The sequence below is a fragment of the Oenanthe melanoleuca genome, chromosome 14 (genome assembly GCF_029582105.1).
Source record: "Oenanthe melanoleuca isolate GR-GAL-2019-014 chromosome 14, OMel1.0, whole genome shotgun sequence".
NCBI classification, from domain to species: Eukaryota; Metazoa; Chordata; class Aves; order Passeriformes; family Muscicapidae; genus Oenanthe; species Oenanthe melanoleuca.
This window is the reverse complement of record NC_079348.1, coordinates 16,154,521-16,161,514: the sequence shown is the minus strand read 5'-3', so window position 1 is coordinate 16,161,514 and position 6,994 is coordinate 16,154,521. Positions and strand designations below refer to the sequence as shown.

The 6,994-nt window shown below is 41.6% G+C and overlaps 1 long non-coding RNA gene across 1 annotated transcript; it reads left to right on the top strand.

Annotated features, from left to right (window-relative positions):
- The first annotated feature begins 227 nt into the window (after window positions 1–227).
- Window positions 228–6,747, top strand: LOC130259229 (uncharacterized). Its single transcript, XR_008841597.1, has 2 exons — window positions 228–688; window positions 6,703–6,747. It is a non-coding gene; the product is annotated as an uncharacterized LOC130259229 (long non-coding RNA).
- Window positions 6,748–6,994: the final 247 nt, after the last annotated feature.

The following is a 6,994-nucleotide window of genomic DNA, read 5'->3' as shown; positions in this document are numbered from 1 at the left end:
CCGCTCTGCCCAATAAGAGCGGGAAACCAAAGAGTGACGGCAGAATCAGCCAATCGCAACGAGGGGCGGACTCTGCACCCTGCACGGTCTTCCCTCCCTTTCCCCGAGCTCCGCCATTTCCCGGAAACCTCGCCTAAGGAGCGGCTCCCGCGCTGGGCCCGGCCCGGGCATCGGGCCAAGGAACCGCTGCTGCCCTGAACCGCCGGGAGCTCGGGATGAGCGGGAGCTGAGGGTGAGTCCAGGATGGAGCCGGGATCTACCTGCAGCCTTTGCAGCAGCCCGGGCCGGAGCAAAGGATGCCTGTGAGAGGTCAAAATCTCTCTGTCACTTCTCTCCTCACCAGGGAAGAGATCACGTAAGGAAAGGTTCGAGGGTCTGGATCAGGGTAGGGACAGTTTAATCACAATTACGGGCACAACACTTGACTTTGGGAAATTAATTTAATTTACCATCAGACAAATCAGAGCACGATAATCGCTGCTGTTATAAATGAGAAACAAAAAGTCCTGATATTCAGCAAAATTTTGATTGATTTATATTGTAGAGACGGACCTATCAGCGGTGGAGAACGTGAGGGTTCACCGCCCACTCCACGCTCCATTGAACCTTGGTTTGCAGCCTCCTCTTTAGTATGGTCTCTCGTTGTAATCAATAATTTTTGGGGTTTTTGCTGTCATAATTTTGCCAGGTAAGCAGAGTGGTCGAATAAACATCTCTAAAGTCTCTGCGTGATATCAGTCTCATAGATAACCATCTGGTCTTGGTAGATAAAACCAGCAAAAATCAGGAAGTCTGCCCTTTGTAGATAGGCAGCATTGATCAAACAAAGGCAGGAAGTCTGAGCTTGCAAAATCTATCAGATTATTGGAAAGTCTGATTTTGCAAACTGGTAGTAGATACAACTTATTTAGAAAGAGTAATATTCATAACAGGGGGATTTAAACCAGAATGATTTAGTCTTTTTTTTTTTTTTCTATCTAGTGTCTATGCTTCACTTCTGACATTAGTATTCTGGTTTATACAAACCCCAATACTTTTATGATTAATACCAATATTTTATCAATTATCACAATTTCCCCACTTCTTGTTTTTTTATCCCATTGATTCGTTTTAGGGCTTCACATTTTTTCAGTACTTCTTATGCTAGATTTAATTCATTCACTGTCATTAGTTATCGACTCAGGATCCACTGGTATTGTAGCAACTTCCATTCCTTTAACTACCGATTGGATTAGTCAGATGGACCATGGAACAAAACAAGGGATGAACAGCAGTCCTAATAATGCACATGTTATTGTAAAACTTAGTTTTTTTCACTACGCTCTCCCTAATAGGTTATTCCACTAATTATTTTTAAGCATCGAGTTCCAGATTTGTACAGGTACATGGGCTTTTTGTTTTATTTCTTCCGCAATTTTAGTAATTATTTCACCATTATTATCAATTTCTAAGCAGCATTCAGAATTATTGAACTTCCCACACACTTCTCCTTCTTCAGCTAATAGATAGTCTAGGGCAAGTCAATTTTGATACACTACTGCTCTAGTTTGAGTAAGTTGTTTAGCTATGAATTCTATTGCTCAGGCTGTTCAATTGGAAGTAATTTCTATTACAGCTTGTAGCCTGATAATTCTATTTAGCTGATTAATTGGAGTGGAATTGCCCCAGCTCCAATCTTGAACCCAGGTCTGGTCCATAGTACTCGATAATTCCTTCTGGGGGCCATTCATTATCCTTTGAGATTTGTGTTCCCCTTATGGCGGGGCTGCTTTTATTTCCATACAAAGTTTCACACAAGGGAACTCCTAACACTCTATTACCTTTTTCTTTTGGTAATGTAAAAAACGTAGGCTGGATAATCCCTAGAGTACATGTCCCTCTCCATCTTTCTGGTAGGGTATTATAAGCCCTTTTCCTGCAGATCCAAAATATTTTGACTGGGGCTTTCCAGGATAGTTTAACTGTTGCCAATAGATTCTTACACTTTTTACTTCTTTGTATGGGTTAGCTCTATTCTTATTATACCAGCATAGTCCTGTAAAATTGTTCTTTATACAATTTCCTTTACTGGACTTTCCCAAATATCCTTTTGGAACTTTGGGCCACCAAGACTGACTGCTTGTATTTGTAATCAGGATAGTCTTAGAGGGGGTGTGCCCCACATATTGGATAAAGTTAGTTCCCTGATGTGTTATACATACTTCTCCTATTACCTCATGACTTAGAACCCACCCTTCAGGTCTGTTGACTCCCCTCAATATTTCCATTTGATTCCAATAACTGCTTTGGGCCTAATCCCTCCTCCCTCCATGGCCATTATTCAGTCATCTGCATTCCTTCATAGATCCAACAGTGAGCTAAGTTCAGTTCATTAGTAATTTCAGTAAGTAATTCATTAGTAATTTCTTTCATTAATTCTACAAATAAATTCTTTCCTTAGGTGGGTAAGTCCCGTTCGCTGAGTTGTTGTTTCAGTTTCTTGTACAAGTTAAAACTTCCCTTATGGTTTGTCCTTGTTCCCTTGAACATTTTAGTTATATTCTTTATCAATTCCTCCTTGTAGTGATCTTGCACTCCTCCCTGATCTGAATATCCTCACATACCTTCTTTTGTGAAGCCGAGGTGTGCTTCTCCTACTGGGCAACTTAGCTATGCTGATGGAGCCCACCCTCCTTTTCCCAAATTGGTGGCTACCCAGTAACTTTTTCCCATGACAGTGCAGGTTTCTAAGTTGTGCTTAGTATAGCAGGCCAAATTGATATGTGTGTGGAAGGCAAGGGTGGATACTGTGCTCTGCCATACCCAGTTGTCTGGTAACTCTTGGAACAAGCATCAGCATTATTTCCTTTTATCATAATTAGCAATAGGATGACTCCCATGACTATTTTCATCCCTCTGCCTCCCTCAAGGCCTATGGGATTGCTAACAGTAACTGAGGTTTGTTTAATCTTCTCGGCAGCAGGGAATATGTCCTGGGGTCTCCCACTTTGTCTTCCTCTTTTGGTATAATTTCTTAATTTTGTCCCGGCTTTTAGCTTTAACATTCCAGTACGAGGTACAGCAGTAACAGCATGGTATACACAACCCTCTCCTGCACTCTTATGCCAATACCTCTGCTTTGGCCTCCTCTTTTTTTTGTTGTTCTATTCTCAAATGACTCCCACCAGTTACGATCATCAGATTTGATTTTTTTTTTCTATTTTTTTTTCTTTGTGCTTAACAGTTTCCTTATATTCATTTCTTTTACATTGGACACATAGTGCAAATAGGAGATACCCACCATAGGAATGACACCACCACAACTCACTACAATATGGATACACTTTTTGCTAATTTTCAGGTAAATTATCTTTGACACTTCTCAGCTGTAGATTTTTACTGTTTCTTAGGTATTTTCCATTCAACAGGCACTAGAAATTCCCATTTACAAAGCAAAATTAATTTTTAAGTCACAGGTTAAGGCCAGAATATGACAACTTTCTGACTGAAACAGTCGTGATCTTGTTTGAAGAAGATGTATCTTTCCTCAGATGCAAAAGCTTAAAGTCAGCTGCTACTGTTTTTGTTTGTACATGTAACAGGGTAGGCTGCCCAAGCACTGAGGCTAGAGAAATTTGAAATAGTAAATAAATACACATAAAACAGCACTAAAAATGAGAATTTAACATCACTAATTGTTTAAAATTTTAACTACCGTACAAAAGCTGCTGAAGTTACTTTCTTTTAAATTAGCCATCACAGTCTATATGTAGCAGGTGTGTTATGCTAATACAGCATCTCCTATTTCTTACTTTCTTGCACACTGCCAGGAGCAAGACATTTCAGAGACCTTTCTTAGTTTTAACTGCTGAGTTTTTTTTAAATTCTTCTTATAATGGTTTATTCTATACAGCCTCACTTGGGACAGCTGCTGCTGACTTTTGCTTCAGCATTGTCTTGTTTATTGCATTAATTTGGTTTTCAGGATAAGCCACATCAGTTGGATGTACTTACAGAGCACTAGATGCTACTGTGCTCTACACACACTCCCCTGTAAACATTAAAACATTTCAAGGAATCAGAGAATTACAGAATGTGTCAGGTTGGAAGGAACCACAGTGGGTTATTTGGTCTCATCTCTCTGCTCAGGGAGGGTGTTCTTAGAACACGTCACAACACATTTTTTTACTTTTATCTGTGGTGTTGCACTCACAGAGACTTAGCAAATTATTGCAAACCTTACACAAAAGCCAGGACTGTTTTAGTCATGAAGCTGAAAGAGGTTAAAACCTCAGGAGAGGTTAGGTTGGCTATCAGGAAAACATTTTCTACCCAGAGGGTAGTTGGACACTGAACAGGCTTCTTAGGGAAATGGTCACAGCACCAAGCCTGACAGAGTTTAAGAAGTTTGCACAATTCCTTCAGCATGTGGTGGGAATGTTGGGGTGTCCTACAGAGACACAAGTTGGACACTTTGATGTGTCCCTTCCAACTCAGCACATTCTGTTGTGTGATTTTTATGATTCACTAAGTGCAGCATAATCCAGGTGCTGACTGGGCGGATTCCAGCATTTGAGAAACACAATATTCAAACACACATTTGTTCATCACTCAAAATTGTGCTGTATTTCTTAAAACTGACAAACTGTAAATTACTATTTATTTTATAGAAGTTTAATCCCAGCTCTTTAACTATTTGCATACATAATTTCACATTTAGCATTTATACTTTTTACTACCTTGAGTACAGTGGCAATAGGCACTACATTTTCATTCTTTTTCGTGGCTTGTACACACTCCAGACTTTTCACTTAGTGAGTCAGATGGTCTGCTACTATTAATAAAACCCAATACGTTATTAATAATTTTAGGAACCAGCAAGACATTTCTTTTTTACACTTTTGTTTCATTCTTAATTGTTACACTTTTAATGATAGGAACTTTAAACTGTTTTTCTTTTTTGCCCTTGTTATTATACACCTTACATCTTTTTGTTATACAAGTTCTTTTTGTCCTTTTATTTACTGTAAATCTTAACAATTTATTTTCACAGCAGAAATAGGCATCTTTAGCTTGCTCTTGGTATCTCGACTGTGTTAAACCTTCACTCCCTCTCCTCATCCCTAAAGCACGAATGTTTAGAGAGAGATGGAGATTTGATCCTCCAAAGTAGAGGTGTCGGGGGCGGGGTCCAGCGCCGGAGCCGCCAAAGAGGTTTTTGTTAGCTGAGTGCACCGATGGGCACACGCGGCCCGTGACGCCGGATAGAGATGGGCGATTGGGCAGGGGAACCGGCGTGGGCCGTGCCAGCACAGGCCGGGACGCCAGCGCAGCCCGGGTGACCAGGGCAGCGGGGCCACGGCCAGAGCAACTGGCGAAATCCGCGGCAGCCGGGATTGAGGCTGGGGAGGAGCCGCCAGAGGTTCGGTTCTGGGGCCGGGGAAACCCGATGCTAACGGGGTAGGCAATATTTCTAGAGGGGCTCAGCCCTTTCTTTTATTTTTCTTTTCTTTTTGTATCTCTGGGGTTTCTGGTATTTTAAAACCTTTTACCCTTAGGGGTTCTGTGTTTCCTGCCCCACACGTAGCATACTTCCCGTTCTCTGGATTACTTGCTTTTCTGAATTAACAAATACATTTAAGGGCTGGCAAATTTAAGCCTCCCGGGAAATATCTGCCAGTTCATTTATCCCTGGCCTTTGCCTCCTTTTCACTAATTTCTTTGGTAACCTAACCCCCCACCCGCAGCACAGAAGACTTTTCTAACAATACAATCTACCTTTTCAGAAAATGAAGTCAAACTTTAAATTAACAATACGTATACATTCATTCATTCACTCTCACTTGATTTTATTTGTGAATGACAGAAACTTGGACCCTTTTGTGGGTCATTTGGACTTAAAACCTATTTTTACCTCAAGGGACTGTCTTGAGGTGTTTGTGCTCCCCTTGTGTTCCGCCTGGATCCTGCATCTGCTTGGGTCAGGATGGGAAGGAATTTTGCATCTATCTGGGCTTGGGATGGGAAAAGCAGCTTTTTCCCTCTTCCCCCTGTGACTTCTGTGTTGCTCTCCGCTTTTCTCTGCCTGGGTCCCACCTCTGCTTTGGCTGGGATGGGAAAGAACCTAGCTTCTACCTGGGCTAGGATGGGAAAAGCAGCCTCCCCTCACTCGCTTTGTCCCTTCACTGGCTGGATCCCTCACAGGATACCGGAACCACGGATAGAAGGACTCTGCTCTCGCTTCATGGCAAAATCTACGTCTCATTCAGGCAAGCACTCAGTCATCCCCACCAAACCAGACAATTCCTTACAGCTTCCATGCTCCTGTCTGGGTCTTCGTGCACAAGAATTACAGGTGATTTTCCTGCGGTCTTCCGGGGAGCTCTTTCCTTGCTCAGTCTCTATCATGAGGTATGTCGTTGGGTCCCAAGAAGCACTGACAAACCAGGGCCGCAGTAATGGGGCGCCTCCCCGAAATCGCAGTGCCTCTCAGGGTTCCAAGGACGTCCCATGTTTTGGCACGAAATTGTTATGAGAAAAAAAAGTCCCAATACTTAGCAAAATTTAGATTGCTTTATTTTATATGGATCGAACAAGCAGCACTGAGGAGCTTGAGGGGTCACTGCCCGCTCCACGCTCCACCAGACCTTGGTTTGCAGCCTCTTCTTATAGTATGGTCTCTCATTGTAATCAGTAATTTTTTTGCTGTCATAATTTTGCCAGGTAAGCAGTGGTGGTTGAATAAACATCTGTAAAGTCTCTGGGTGATAGTCAGTCTCATAGATAACCATCTGGTCCTGGTAGATAAAAACCGGCAAAAATCAGGAAGTCTGCCCTTTGTAGATAGGCAGCATTGATTAAACTAAGGGAGGAAGTCTGAGCTTGCAAAATCTATCAAATTATTGGAAAGTCTGATTTTGCAAACTGGTAGTAGATACAACTTATTTAGAAAATGTAATATTTGTAACAAGGATTTAAAACAGAATGATTTAAAATTATACTTTCCTCTATATAG